We start from the raw sequence: 16119 nt of genomic DNA on the forward strand, positions 1-16119 counted from the left end.
ACAGATAGGTTTCCAAGCCAAGTACATTGTATTTGCTAGTTATTTGTTCCCGGGGTCAATAATAAATGTAGTAAAAATTAAATATTTGTTTCACAGTTAAGTGGTAGTCAGTGCCATCTTTCTCATAAACATAAATACCTATTTGGACCATTTCATAGGCATAGTAGGGCATCGTGAATCCGGTGTTTTGACACGTGGACATATATTATATGCCCCTAAACAATTAAAAAAGGGGAATGACCCCTGTTCTGAGTCATGGCTTGTCCAACAGGTCTCCATCGCCATACAGCGGGGTAATACTGCTAGTGTGATGGGGACCTTTGGACCCGGCATGGCTCAGATCGGGTTATAGTTTCTTAAGTTTTATACATACATAATATGTAAAATGTATCAGATAATGAAATAAATTTCACTTAAATTAAAAAAGGGTTTATACTAACTTTATTTGTCCCATGATGTACTGTCAGAATCAAATAGATACAGTGACAGCCAAAGTAGCATAATATTATATGTAATTATGTATACTAGCTTCTGCCTGTTAATTTGTCTGTGTAGAATGTTAATGATGATTGATAAAAACTATCCTATGTCCTTCTCAGGTTCTCAAACTATCTCCATAACAACCTTTCTATCCATCTGTCTATTATCTATCTAATTCAGTTTGAAATCATAGTCTTTAGAAGCCATTAACTTTGTAACAATTTAGAGCTCTATATCTAGTCAAGATATAATAATTAGAATTATGTTTTTTTGCAGGTGTAGAACTTGGGTTCAAATTGTTGGTAAAGAAGATCTAGTGCATATACCAATTGAAAAGCTTCACCAAGTACGTTTTGTTTGTGGAGATCACTTCATAGCTAAGGACTTCAACAAAAAAGGCAATCGCCTGAAAAAAAGGGCTTACCCTAAGCTGCACCTCTCTGCACAACCATTGAGTGACCATCAATTAAAAGATTTTCCTCAACATGTTGCAAGCAAAGGTATGTGTAATCACTAATCAATCAGTTAAAAAAACTATTTTTATAATTAATAATATCTGGGAGACCAAGCTTTGCTCGGATAACATATACAAACTCAAAAATGCGCGTTTTCCTAGAGACAAGACCTAGCGAGATCGATTTTTCGCCCCCATATAGCAAATTTCATCAAAATCGTTAGAGACGTTTCCGAGATCCCCGAAATAAATAAATACACAACAATTGCTTGTTTAAAGGTATAAGAATTTAACTAATCATCCTTTAAAATCTAACCTAGATTAGAGAGCAAAAGCGTGTTTTAACTTTTACTTTTGGTCCTTGTTTTTTCTTAAATGAATTTATTGCAAAGTATTCATTATAATATTTTTATTAATATTTCAGCTTTGGCTCCTACACCCATGGTTGACAATATTGCAACAGCTGCAATTGCGTCGTCATCCAAAATGCAGAATATGGCAGCCACAACCCAAAATAGAATGAGTAAGTTGATCATTTTTAAACAAATATATTGAGGTAAACATCAGAACCCACTTACTCTTGTGCCTCTGGTAGCCTCACAATTTTAGGATTCCGTACATCTAATGGAAAAAACGGAACCTAGGATCACCCATATATAGGAGGCAACAGGCCGTCCGTCCGTCCATCTGTCTGTCTGTCAAGACCCTTTAGTTGAAGTAAAAATCATATACTCAGGTCTACAGTCCCTTAAAGCTATGCAAAAATCAAACTTCTAAGTTAACGCCCAAAAAAGTTATGGCTGTTTATGCCACAAAAAAAAACAATTAATAATATTTTGTCACTCTCAAGGGAGTCAAAATTTAAAGGGTACTCTCCGTTGATCTAGAAATTCTAGATTAAAACATCGTCTTTTACTACAAGTAAAGGGAAAAATCTAAAAGCTATAGATCTGTTAACAAATTAACTTGTCCGTGTGTTTTTAATGCTGCAAGATGGAGACGAAGGAAGGACATATTTTGTCTAGCACTGACACTATTTAATATCAATATTTCAGAAGTAGTGGAAGTTTGTAATGGTTTTCATTGTTTACTTCTGACATGTTAATCTTTATTTCAAAGTAGGACTCCATACAACTCATAGAAGTTTTAGGTACATACATACGAGTACATCTAGGCTGTAAAACTTGTAAGCAATACATACATACATATATTTTATCAAATTGTAATGTAAGAATAATAAATAGGCCAGTACTTTTCTGCAATGACGTTTAATATGCAAAATAAAAATTGTCTTTGCTTGAACTATTAAGTGTACTATAATATTTCATGTTTTTATAATCATTCAGCTTCAGCCCCAATTCCCATGGAAGAAGAGGTCCCTGCTGCACCTGTGCTGCCTGCGTGTAGCACAACTCCGCTGGCAAATGTCGAAGGTACCTAATTATTATTTTATTTTATTTTTATTATTGTGTAAGCAGGCAGGCAGTTGTGACAACTGATAGAAATACAATTACTTATAGAATCTTGCTCAAAATATGAGCTACTACCTGTATACATTTTACCCATACTAGCTAAAGCGCAACTTGCGAAAGTACCTCTATCCTTCTGTGTATTACGTTTTCACGGTAACCGTTACACCCAATTTTTTTTTAATTCGGCCAATAGTGTGACGAAAGGGAAAGGATAAAATGTGCATGCACATTTTAAAAATTATGTATCTACTAAACTCGGCACTCATTTAGGTATCAGTATGTTGGAACATATTTAACGAGACAGTAAAGTAAGTAGATAACTGAGAAAAAGGCACGGATCATATATTCCACGCGAAGATCAGCTAGTATAAAAATAAACAAGTGAAAAGTATCTAGAACTAACAACACAAACATTAAAATCAGAATTAAAATTTTATTCATATTCATAATGGGTGGGTAATTGGGTATATGAAAAAATTGCATAATAAATAAATAGTGTACTTTTACGAAGTCGGTGGCAAACAAGCATACGACCCGCCAGATGTTGAGCAGTCTATATTTTTTAACACCACTTCGGTGGCAAACAAGCATACGGCCCACTAGGCGGTAAGCAGTCACCGTAGCCTATGTTTTTTCTATACCACATCGGTGGCAAACAAGCATGCGGCCCGCCTGATTGTAAGCAATCACCGTAGCCTATGATTTTTTATACCACTTCGGTGGCAATCTGGCAAACAAGCATACGGCCCGCGTAATGGTAAGCAAGTAGCCACCATGGTTTTAATAACTACAAACAAGGTGCACAGCTCTCATGTCCCCCGCTCCCCCACCATGTACGTGACATTTGTCCGTGGCGTGCTCTGCGTGCGCCACAGTGGGGTTTCGCATGCCACGAGCGCTAGCGTGTACGTCGGTGGGCGGCAATTCGAAACAGGCCACGCGTGCATTGCTGTGGAAGTATTTACCTACCTACTTCTTGGTAAGAAGCGTTTTTGCACCCACGCCACATGCGTAGTTCCATCGCGCCCAGCAGTAGGGCTTTATGCTAATGAAAAAAAATAGGCCTATAAAAAGTACATTTTACTACCCTAAAATTACCCATGCAAAGCCGAGGGAAGTCACTAGTAGGTATAACATAATATATCAATAGTTAAGTATATGTGACGTCCCACGGGTAAAGGTACCTTATGGCGGTTGGCGTTTACGCTATTATTAACCCTTTGACCGCCGTTGTCCGGTATAGAAGACAACGATAGAACGATACGCTGGCGCCGTCGTCTTGTATACAAGACACAAATTCAACCACTGAGTTAATGGGAAAATAATAACAATTGCAATTTCATTTACACTCGTGTTCATATTTAAGGTCTTTGTTTTTTCATTTATTTGCTTTTTAAGCCGCTATATAAATCCCTTCTTTTATAATAAGGCATTTAAAAAAATTGCTCCAATTTTCAACATTTTTCATGTTCCTCGTCGCCGTTGTCTTGTATAAAAGACAGCTAGGGATGGGAATGTTAACTCGATATGGGAATTTTTAAAGTAAATATAAAGTCAGAAATATGTTTTTATCTAAATATTTGAACACTTGTTAATCGCCAATTTTTTTCAACGAGTAGTAGGTATAACTACTTACGAGTACTAGAATACGTAGAACGAGAGTCAGATAGGCATAACTATATTTAAAGTTCAGGCAGCTTCTTTAGTTCTATAAACTAGAGTCAGACAAGTAAATTTGCCCTTGTAGATTGTGGACTATTTAATTGCAGAAGAGATAAATAAAAAAAATAATTGATGTTCTTTTATAACTTAGTGGGAAGGGATACACCGCAGCGACCGCTTCGCACAAGAGTGGTACAGGGACATACCTGTTTATCAGACTTTAGTTTTTTGTTATAACATTGAAGTTAATGTGTAATTTTTTTATAACAAGTCGTTGAACGTTTTTTTGATAAGAGTTTACCTATATTAATGTAAACCAAACTGAAATTTAATTATAGATTCTAATTCCGGAATAATATCTTCACTCATTAAAAATTCAACCCACGTGTAATTTTCACTAAAACAGTTCCGGTATATTGACTTTATCGACACATGATGCGCAGCTTTAACGTTACGCCAATAAAGTTTACGTACCGACAAGCGCTTACGCCGTTGACCTAGAGACTATTATTACTTGATCCGCGCGGAAACAGTCCTTGTCGATCTGCACTGCGGGCAGTCCATGCGCGCCGTTGTCTTGTATAAAAGACTTCTCGTACAGCCTAGTGCGGCGATATCACGTCTTGAATCGACATTGTTTAGTGGTTGTTTTTTATGTTAAATCCCTATATTTTAAACATTTTCGGGTGTAAAACATATGTTTAATTTTGGCAATTTGGAATTAAATTAAAACAGGATAAGGACAAAGCTAAATTAAAAAGATTTTTACCATAAATTGTAAATATCGATATCACTATTTGCAATCCCTAAACTTTTTATTAGTTGTTTACTTAAAATTTGCTCTGGCGTGTGAGTGAGCGTCTTTGCGGACTAGGTCCGGCGGCCAAAAGGTTAACGCCGCTCCAATATGATTGAGGAGCTATGCGACGTAAGCGGCAGCCGCCATAAGGTACCTTTTGCCGTGGAACGTCACATATAAATATATAAAAATATCCATACTCGAGAACAAATATCTGAGTAGGTATATACTTCGAGAATCGAGTAATTACATATTTATCGAATGCTTGTTTTGATGTATTTCAGCTTCAGCGCCAAGCCGCATAGAGGAAGTGGCGCCAGTACCACCTTCAGGTAGCAAAACGCCTCTTGCGCCATCCACAAAGCAAAATGTAATTGGTAAGTATTTGTATTTTATTCTTATGTGTCTTGTTTACTTATACTAGACTACTAATCTTCATCATCTTAGTGTGTTACAAATGCATTTTAATTCCAAAAATTGGCGCAGGCACGAATTTTAACTTAAGCTTCTGCTATTGACCTTTCACAATGAAAATAGGGCTTATTTGTTGGATTAGTCTTAGGACTCATAGGCTTCTTAGGATATCGAACCGGAAATCATGTACAAGGCAAAAGTACTTACATATTATAATTTTCAGATACGTAGGTCGTACTTCATGCACATGACTTGATACACTTTTGCAGGTTGAGTTTAGTATGATGTGGTATACTTATGACAATCTCAATTTTCTCATCTTTTTAGAAACATTTATTGATTTAACTTGCCCTGTTAGTATATATGCATGTATGTTAGTTATTGTGGGTCATATCTAGGAAGCTAAGTTTGACCAACTTTACCATTACTGATTGAGCTGAAATTTTGCACATATATACATATATATATATATATATATAATGTAAAATTAATGGAATGACATGGAGCTGATTTGATGATGGAGAGGAGACAGGAGGTGGCCATTGGAACTTTGTGATAAAGAAACGCTAACTAATTGCTTTGAGGTTGTTAGAATTGTCTTGGTGAGTATTAGTTGCCCGTAGAAAGAAAAGTATCTGTACTTTGACAGGGGGGTGTCACTACGCAGAGGTACATTTGGCCGGCGCGCCTCCCGGGTAGGCGCATGGCAGTCGTGGGCTGCCGCTCGGCTCGCACGATAATCGTGTCGTATCACGTGGCGCTCGCGTAAAATTGAAAATACACAATGGCTTAAAAACCTACATTTCGATCCGTATAAAAGATATATTATTGTTCTGTTTACGGATGTATGAATAAATGGAAGAACAAGGAAGCAGAATTTTTAGGGTTCCGTACCCAAAGGGTAAAACGGGACCTATTACTAAGACTTCGCTGTCCGTCCGTCCGTCCGTCCGTCCGTCCTTCCGTCCGTCCGTCTGTCACCAGGCTGTATCCCACGAACCGTGATATCTAGACAGTTGAAATTTTCACAGATGATGTATTTCTGTTGCCGCTATAAGAACAACTACTAAAAACAGAATAAAATAAAAATTTAAATGGGGCTCCCATACAACAAACGTGATTTTTGACCAAAGTTAAGCAACGTCGGGAGTGGTCAGTACTTGGATGGGTGACCGTTTTCTTTTTGCTTTTTTTTTCGTTTTTTTTTGCATTATGGTAGGGAACCCTGCGTGCGCGAGTCCGACTCGCACTTGCCCGGTTTTTTAATTCCGGACGATATTGAAAGGTATTAAATAGTTAAAAAAACATCCTTAATTTATTGAGTATTGGCTGCCCATGCAGAAACAATATTAGGAACTGACCGACATACGGCGTGATTTGGGAAATGAATTAGATATTCCCTCAGACATGATGATAGATATTTCATATCTAGTGAATCTCTAATTCATTTCCCAAATCGCGCCGATATTTTCAAAGGAATACGGCTGTGGCATACCGACTTCCGTGAGAATCAGACATAATATCTTCGGAAAAAAATTATGTTTACAGAATCAACGTTTGTATTTCCTACATCCTCATTATCTTCCTCGCTTTATCCCGGCATTTTTGCCACGGCTCATGGGAGCCTGGGGTCCGCTTGGCAGCTAAAGTAATTGACGTGGGCACTAGTTTTTACGAAAGCGACTGCCATCAGACCTTCCTACCCAGAGGGTAAACTAGACCTTATTGAGTTTAGTCCGGTTTCCTCACGATGTTTTCCTTCACCGAAAAGCGACTGGCAAATATCAAATGATATTTCGTACATAAGGTCCGAAAAACACATTGGTACGAGTCGGGGTTTGAACCCGCGACCTCCGGATTGAAAGTCGCACGCTCTTACCGCTAGGCCAGGAGCGCTCTCGCTCTACATATTTATCTTAAAAATAATAAATCAGTAGGTACTACAAAAACTTGTCAAGTGACAACCCCGTGCCGACACTCACAGCTCGGTCATAAAATTGCGGCGCGCAAAGAAGATTCACGGTTCGTTCGCGGTTATAAGTTTCAATTTTGCTTGCAGGCGGAAGACGGCTTGCATAATTTTATACCTAAATCTGACTTTTGTGAAGGAGTGAACTTTCTGTATTACTGTAGTACTATTATTTATTGTGTGCTACAGGCAGCGATGAAAGCTTTGCCATTAGAGAATTTTTTGCCAAAAACATTAATAAAGGTTGATGCGTACATTAAATTATTTGTAGTATTCTGCTCATTCTCTTCCCTTTCAAACTAAACCAAATTATAATTAATGATTATACTGTAATTTATCAATTTCAGCTCCGTCGCCCAATCCGATGAAGAAAAAACAGGCCCATGTGTCTGCGTTAGATTCTGCATCAACCACCACGCAAACAATAATGGGTAAGAACTATACTTACTCTACTGAAAAACCGGCCAAGTGCGAGTCGGACTCGCATTCCAATTCTAAGGGTACAGTTACAGAACTTCTGTACATTACCCAATTTTTCAATGTATTTTTTATATGTGAATCGCAAGTGAATTACCTTTAAAAACCCGTAGAGGTTGGATCAAAAACTAAGTAATTAGTCCGACTCACGCCTGAAAGCATATTTCTAATAGGTATTCCTGTCATCTATAGGTAAATAAATATTTTTCCAATTATTTGGCTATTTTCTTAAATAACTTCTAAACTATTTGTTTTAAAATAACAAAAAAAAACATTATTTTAATTTTTTCATTTACCCCCAAAAGTGGCCTCCATGTTTAAAATTCATTTGTTTACGTAAGATGTCCGTCTTTGGGTCACGAATTTACATATACGTATGGACCAAATTTCAACTTAATAGGGAATATTAGGCAAAGCTCTGAGTAGGTGGCACCATTAGCACATACAGTAAACAAACCTCATTGACATCATCAATGTCACGTCATGCGTCACTAAGTCAATCACATGGCCTACCGTGAAACATGACAATCGAAAGTTCGATTTCTATCACTCTTGCTTATTCGATCGATAGAGAGGCAGATAAAGGAATTTAGATTTTCGCGTTTCGCGGTAAACCGCCTGTAAACAAACCGCCTGGGTGCATCAATGTCATAGTGAAAACCAAAGTGAAAACTTTTCAAAAAACTGTTTATAGCCTAACAAAAAAGAGTAGAAATGTAGTGTCGTCCCGTTTCCTTAGATTGATTTGAAATGGATTAGTCCATTAGTGTACTTAGGTACACTACAGTAATATTGCCACTTTTTAATTTCTACTCTTTTTTTCTCAGACTATAAGGCCTAGTACTTATGTATAAAGTTGCCTACTCTATGGTTTACTAAACAAATTAGTGCTGCACTCTGGCGGCAGAACATTGCAGTAATACTCGCTATTGGAGCCCTAAAAAGGCGGCAAATACTAAAAATACGTTTGTATGTCCTGACGTTTGTTAGGGTTCCGTAATTCAAAAGGAAAAAACGGAACCCTTATAGGATCACTCGTGCGTCTGTCTATCCATCCGTCTATCACAGCCTATTTGCTCCAAAACTACTGGACCAATTAAGTTGAAGTTTGCTACACATATGTAAGTCTGCGACCCAAAGACGGATATGTAACGTCAACAAATAAATTTGAAACATTGGGGCTATTTTTGGGGATAAATGAGAAAATAAAACAAAGTTTTGCTAACTATGTCGTGTTATATATCAAACGAAAGGGTTTACTGAGGGGGAAATATATTTGAAAATTTAAAATATATATTTTTTATAATTTTAGGATAAGCAATTTAGAGTATTAAAAAAAAAATCAAAAAATGACCATCCGGGACTTCCATCTCTAAAACTACTGGGATTAAAATTTAGAAAAAAATACATAAAATAGAAAAACCTATTAGAAATCTACAGTCAAGCGTGAGTCAGATTTAAGAACAAAAATGTTGTAAGTCTTTTTTCGGGACATAGCCGCAATGGCAGGCCTATGGAACACTCGGCGCGAACTGGGATATCTATCTATTTGAAATAGGTAGCAATTATTTAATTTATTTTGGTAAATGTTTATTTAAACGACCGTAAGATAACTTTGCTCTGGTTAACTTATAATTAATTACCTGTATTCATGGGTTCTCTATTATTTCTCTTAATTATTATTATATTATATTGTTTATTACACTAGCAGCTGAAAGCTGATGCGTGTATATCACTGCACTTGTTTTTTTTAACGATTAATGTTCATTAATTGTATAACGTTAATCTGGTTTTAAATTACACGAAGTTTTAAAACTAATTCTTGCTGGGATTATTGTGCGGTTTACAAAACGGCGTAAACACTGCGGTTACTTCAGGGACATATGACCTTTTAAAATGATTATTTCGCAAATACTAACGCATAAACGGATTATTCGATATAATTTAATATTTAGATTTGCTTTTATTTCACTCCGCTGTTTAAGTAGGTATTTATTTATCATTCATTTCTAAGCGTCAGTAACCCTAGCGTAGTGCCGGTGCGCACGGTGCGGGGAGCGGCACTATTATATAATCTGTGCCAATGGTTTAAGTCAGCGGTCGGCAAAAGGTTGCTAAAAGGTTGCCGACCGCTGGTTTAAGTGAAACGTTGTGTAAACAGGTATTGCGAAGGCCCTAGCCCGATATCCGCATACAGCCGAAGGCCCGAAGCGTCCCAAATTGGCGTGCCTTTAGGTTCAAGCGTGAGTCGGTCTGAAGACAAAAACTAGTACTATTGATTGATTATGTAGGTATTTGTACTATTGTTAATTTGTTACGTGTTTAAGCACTATAGGTATTATCTCTTTTCGACCTTCGCTTTTAAAACACTTGCGGAAGTTATGGGAAGCGCGAATCCGTCGGACGCTCCGAGCTTTCAGCTCTACGCGTAGCTCGGCCTTCAGTCTTTGCACGTCTTAAAAAATGTATGAAATCTCTTTTTCGCACCTCATTTTTACAATAATCAATAAATCTAAAAAGTCAAACGTAAGGGCATAGATATGTTTCAAATGATATAAATATTTTCCATAATATGAATATCCAGAGAGGAAAATGAGGACTACTTTTGTATGAAGAAGCGGCCGTCCCATTTCCTCTTAATATGGGAAGGGTCAGGATACCTATTTAACATTAACGTTGAATTTTCAGTTTAATGAATCATCAGCATCACGATAAGGTTTTTAGATGAAACGGTTTTGCAACCTTATTACTGCAATATGCAAAACTGCAATTATGAAAAGTTTTCCGTCTCAGTAGGACTATGACGCCCTACTGGGATGTATGCGCTTTATTATCATCTGCCAGTGCCACCATGCCTGTAACGTTCTAATAAGTATGGAAGTGCGAAAGTGACGCATGACATGACAGGTGATAAAAATGCGACCATGATATCCGTACCGCACTAGTTCAGCTATGTCTTATTATCAGACATCGTACATTTTCCAGCATTTTTGGTGCAGCTGAGTGGTGTTAATGGAATTGGTTTAGATAATTTCAACTGTAATGGTAAATTAAGGTTAATATCAACATAATTAACGCGAAGTAATCATTAGGGTTGAAATTATTTATACGAATTCCGTTAACACCTCTCCGCTGCACCAAAAATGCTGGAAAATATACGATGTCTGCTTATTATACCTTCGTTCCGTTTTATATATATATGATAATATGTTTTTCTTTGTTGCAGATTGGGATAAGTCTAAAGAAAAATTGATTCGACAACTGAAAAAAGTTAAATCTACCGTTAGGTCTCTGAAACGCAGTGCAAACCTTATAGACCGCCTCGAATCGCCAATGGTCAAGGAAATTGTGGAATTGGCGTTAAAAAATCAAAAACGTAAACCCAAAGGTCGCCGCTGGACGAAGAAATACAAGATAGCGTGTCTATCGATATTAAAGAGATCACCCAAGGCCTACAGCTATTTGCGGCACTTGGTGCCGCTACCGAGTGTTAAAACTCTCCAAAATATTTTAAGAAAGGTTCCCATGAACACTGGAATCAATCAAAAAGTGTTACATCATTTGAAGAAAATAGCACCTTCATACGGCGGCGACAGATATTGCTGTCTACTGTTCGACGAGATGGCAATAAAGCCCAGATTAAATTACAGTGTCGGCAGTGATCAAGTAGAGGGATATGTTGACATGGGGACTAATCAAAGAACACCCGAGTTGGCAAATCATGCCCTAGTTTTTATGCTTCAGGGCATAAGAAAAAAATTTAAACAGCCGTTGGCTTTTTATTTTGTAAAGGGCACCGTTTCTTCGGCCAAATTGGCCACCATCATAAAAGAAATTATCACAGCTGTGAATAAAACAGGATTCAAAGTGATAGCTACAGTTTGTGATCAGGGTCCCACTAATGTGGGCGCTCTGAAAATATTAAAAGAAGCTTCACCTACCGAACACGGCCCCCAAATAAAAAATGATTTTGTTGTAGATGGACGAAAAATATATATATTATTTGATGTCCCACATTTATTTAAGTCAATCAGGAATAATTTCCTTAATAATGGGATCATTTGTTTCGGCGGAAAAAAGGCTAAATGGGAACATTTAATGCAGGTACACCAACACAACAAGAGCTTGGTGTACCTGAGCAGAGTGACGGAAAATCATGTCCAACCGAAATACAGAGCAAAAATGAAAGTAAAATATGCTGCTCAGGCCTTAAGCAACACAGTTTCGTCTGTACTGAAGCTCATGGGGCGGTGTTCGGAATATACGAAGGAACAGCAAGAACAGCTGACTGAGAGTGGAGAGGTCATCCACGATCTGGATCGCCTCTTTGATTTCACGAATGGCCCTTCTGGACCTAAGGACATAATAAAAGGTCAGAGGGAAAATGTATCCCTGAAAACAGAGCACTTAAAAGTGTGGGGCGAATACAGAAAAAAAATTGAAACACTTGCATTTTTCAAACCAAACGGCACGCGCGCGAAAAATGTAAGGTGCGTTCAGGGATTCCTCACAACCCTTTGCTCCCTTAGGGATGTATGGGAGGAGATGAAACGCCTCGGGTTTAATTATTTAAACCTGAGGCAACTTAACCAAGACGCATTGGAAAACTTCTTCGGGGTCATACGGCAGCATAGCCCAACTAATAGAAACCCCACCGTTTCATCTTTTATGGCTGCTGTGAAGTCCACTATAATAACGGGCATGAGCGCTCCACACAGCAGAGGGTTCAACTGTGAACAGGATACCGGCGTGCTACTCACGGACCTCCAAAAATTTGTCTTTGGTCAAGAGGAGGAAACGGAAGCATGCGAAAACGAACCAGAATCCGTTGAAAATAAAAACAATGAAAATTTGGATGATGAGGTCGGTGTGATGCTGAGTATACCCGAAGATGAGGCAGACGAAGTGGAAACGAACCTTGTAAACATTGAAGGTCAACCCATTGTTTACATTAGTGGGTGGTTGGCTATGCGGGTATTGAAGTCAAATTTACAAGCATGTAATGACTGTAAGAAGAATTTAATAGAAGAAAATCCAGAAAATAACGATGTATTTTGTTACATAAAATTACGAGAATGGTGGGCTGACAAGACCTCACTGACCTATCCCAGTATTGCACTGTGCAACTTCGTCCAAAAGTGTGTAAATATTTTTGAAAAAGACGTCATGCCTGTGCTTCACCGCGATAATATTACACAATCAATAATAACCATATATATGGCAACTACGGACTCGACATTCATCAAATGCGAATTGCATCGCAACAAAATGATTCAAGATATATCCTCCCGCCTGGCTGTTCTTTTAGTACGTAGGCAATGTCAAAGAATAAATCAAAAAATATCTGAACAAGAAGAAGAAATTGCAGACAAGGTTAAAATGGCACAGCAACAAGGCATTGCCAAATAGATGCAATTTATCGTATTAAAAAAAACAAAATATTACTTTGCTAATCCGCGAAAAGATAATGTGCTAGTCAATCAGTGCTAACCCGTTATACTTACTTGCGTATTTTTTACATGCAATTAATGTAACGAATGTAATTTTTTTACATGTAATTAATGTGTATTAAGTATAACGGGTTAGCACTGATTGACTAGCACATTATCTTTTCGCGGATTAGCAAAGTGATATTTTGGTTTAAATTAATATGGATTTCCGCAAAGTAACGCCTAATTCTATTCACAATTTTATGTATATAAACATAGATAGATTTATTGGTCTACCGTTTAACTGAGGTGGTTGGTAAGATATTATAGAATAATTCGTATTCTGTTAAGTAATTAAAGATGTTATATATCCACTCACATGATTGATATTTTTCAGTGATCTCTATTATTATGTGAAAATAAGGGTAACAGCTTGCAACTACAGTTGCATAAAGCATGTGAGTGGATATGTGTCGCTTAACTTCAAACTCAGGTAAATCCATTAGACCCTCTCAGCAAATATCTACCCTATTACCTTTTCTTAATACCAAAATCGCATAATTTGACAGATGGATTTACCCGAGTTTGAAGTTAAGCAACTCATATAAAATTCTAGCTTCGCTCCGCGACTTCGTTTGCGTAGAATTAGTAGGTATTTCAATATGCCATTCTGCTTCAATGATGATTTCCCTTGAATTAAACTATCCGTAAAAATTTCTTCTAAATCGGTTCAGCTATCACAACCCGAAAGGTAATAGACAGACAGGCAGTGTTTAAGGATTTATAATATTTTGTATGGATTTTTTGTTCCAAAACTAAACTACCTACCTACATAACGTAACTTTATTACTAACAGCCAATATTACCTATCACCTAGCAGCCCACTAAGCTAAAAAATCGAGCAGCAAGTCGTTAGAACTGCTCGGAAGCGTGAATATTTTAGAAAAATAACATGTGTTAAATATTTACTCAGCTGTATTATTTAATTGACACTCTGCGTGTATATGCAATCAACTCAACTGTTTGGGTGCAATTTGCATTTTGTAATGGTTCGTTTCATTTCTTTTATAAATTTCTAAATATGAAACTGAGTATGCATGTGGCTTATGTAGAGAAAAAAAGTGGAAATATCTTGCCAAGTGGGTGTTACCCTCCCTATTCCAGTTTTGTTCACCATTTTGTAGCTTTTCGATATTTTTAGAAAAACTATAGATAAAACAAAAAAACTACTTCCCTACCAGTAAACAATAGTTATTTACGATACAAGTGCGGAAAATAGGAAATTCGAAACGAGTAACCTATTCCGCATTACCTATTCGCACGTTTTACAGTACATATGGCCCTTTAAACTTTACACATACGCATGCAAAGTCCTGTTTTACGCAACGTAGAAGTGCGGTGCAGTGCGGGAAAGTAATACCATATGTACTGTAAAATATTTTTTAATACAGTTGCTCAAAAAGTGCTACTTTACGTAGCTGTTTAGCGTGCGGAAAGTTGGTTATCTCGAACTAGTGCTTTTTACTTTTCCAATTTTTTTAAATTTATACTTGTTCCAATTCACGACTACTTATTGATGAGTGTTAATATTAGTTTCCTTTAAATGTCGTAATCAGCATAAAAACCTACCGTTAATGTAAGAATACGAAAAATATTACATATTTCATATTTAATTACTTACCTCTTCATCATTATAACACGTTTATTTTTTAATATTCAATATTGAAAATTCCGTTCTTAATAAGTTGACTGAATGGAACGGAATAGCTGCCAAACGCCCATAGATATAATATACTTAAAGACGATGTCTAACCGAGCTGTCACTGTTACCACTTTTGTTTAGTGTACGATTAACAATGTTTTTCTTATTTTTTCGCAACTGTATTAAAAAACGTCGTTCGATACACGTGCGGAAATGTCATTCTTCACTCGTCCCGAGTCTTGCCACTCGCCTGCGGCTCGTGGCAAGATATCTCGGTACTCGTGAAGTAATGACATACCTTCCGCACTAGCATCGAAATGTACTATTAACTAAGTATGTTGTTAGTACTTAACGTTTTTAAGTATGTATTGGCATTTTTGTTGTAACATCAACTATTTTACTAATAAGTGCGGTGCAGTGCGGGAAAGTAGGACCATATGTACTGTAAAATATTTTAACTAAGTATGTTGTTAGTACTTAACGTTTTTAAGTGTGTATTGGCATTTTTGTTGTAACATCAACTATTTTACTAATAACAATTAAAATCTAATAGCGAAATTGAACACATGCTGAAATAATGAAAATGCCTGTTGACAAATTGTTTTCTCTTCGATTTTTTTCTTGCCTACATAAGCAACATGCATTGCTAGTTGCATGCTTTTTTCCGATACTTTGAGCTTACAGATGGAGAGCAAATTGGAGTAGTTTTGTTGCATTTATTGTCTGCTTAAAAATGATATGTGGCTTTTGGCCTAATATAAGTTTTAGGTAGAAAAATTGTCCACATAATAAATAATGATTCCACGGTTTTTTCACTTCAGGGCTTTGACAGAAGAATTTTGTCACATTAAAACAAACCGCTCCATATTTAACGCAAGTTGGAATGTAGCAATTTTAAATATGCAATGTACCTAGCCATTTTATAATAGAATATAATGTTTTATAAACTCAAAAACAAATTCCGATGAAGTATAGTCATGAAAAGGTGTATTTAAAACTGGAAGACATACAGTTGTTGAATATTTTTCATTTATAAACGTCCTTTTGAGCATCAGGAAACTGAACAGAGTTTTGCATTAGTTTAAATTGTTATAGTAACCCCTTTTTATTTGTATCCGGCTAATTATCAAATTGAATGTTTTTTTTACACCTATAACTATTATTTTTGGAAAAAATTGTCATTGTAAACGATTAAAGATGAAAGTATTAAATAAAAAGTGATCTATTATTTCATAAATGTGGATAAATAAGCGAGGGCTCA

The 16119-nt window shown here is 36.7% G+C and overlaps 1 long non-coding RNA gene across 1 annotated transcript; it reads left to right on the top strand.

Moving 5' to 3' along the window:
* The first annotated feature begins 5149 nt into the window (after positions 1 to 5149).
* LOC134679526 (uncharacterized) lies at positions 5150 to 11014 on the top strand. Its single transcript, XR_010100344.1, has 3 exons — positions 5150 to 5244; positions 7598 to 7681; positions 10954 to 11014. It is a non-coding gene; the product is annotated as an uncharacterized LOC134679526 (long non-coding RNA).
* Positions 11015 to 16119: the final 5105 nt, after the last annotated feature.

Source organism: Cydia fagiglandana, unplaced genomic scaffold, assembly GCF_963556715.1.
Source record: "Cydia fagiglandana unplaced genomic scaffold, ilCydFagi1.1 SCAFFOLD_39, whole genome shotgun sequence".
Lineage (NCBI taxonomy): Eukaryota > Metazoa > Arthropoda > Insecta > Lepidoptera > Tortricidae > Cydia > Cydia fagiglandana.